The 271-nt window shown below is 45.8% G+C and overlaps 1 protein-coding gene across 1 annotated transcript in view; it reads left to right on the top strand.

The window, feature by feature from the left end:
* Window positions 1–271, top strand: part of LOC119582022 (CAP-Gly domain-containing linker protein 3-like) — a gene marked incomplete at its 3' end in the record, with an annotated part of 68,768 nt that overhangs the window by 25,804 nt on the left and 42,693 nt on the right.

Raw genomic sequence — 271 nt, 5'->3', positions numbered from 1 at the left:
ACGCTACGCTTATAACATCACCCATAAAACGGTATAGATACCGAAAGGACAGTTATAATGGCATTCGTATTTTTTAATAGTACTCGTAGCCACGTGTCGTTAAGTACGAGGCAACAAGGAAGCCGCTGGAACGAGGGATTAAGACGGACAAATGACGTCTTTACCCTGGCAAGTTATGGTTGGCGTATGGGGGAGGGGGGGTGGCGGCGGCGGAAAGGGCTGATGAGTTTTTGAAGTTTTTATCTGTCCATACCTCTTCTTCTCTTTATTT

Source organism: Penaeus monodon, chromosome 15 (genome assembly GCF_015228065.2).
Source record: "Penaeus monodon isolate SGIC_2016 chromosome 15, NSTDA_Pmon_1, whole genome shotgun sequence".
NCBI lineage: Eukaryota > Metazoa > Arthropoda > Malacostraca > Decapoda > Penaeidae > Penaeus > Penaeus monodon.
The sequence above is the reverse complement of the archived record's forward strand: the minus strand, read 5'-3'. Positions and strand labels throughout refer to the sequence as shown.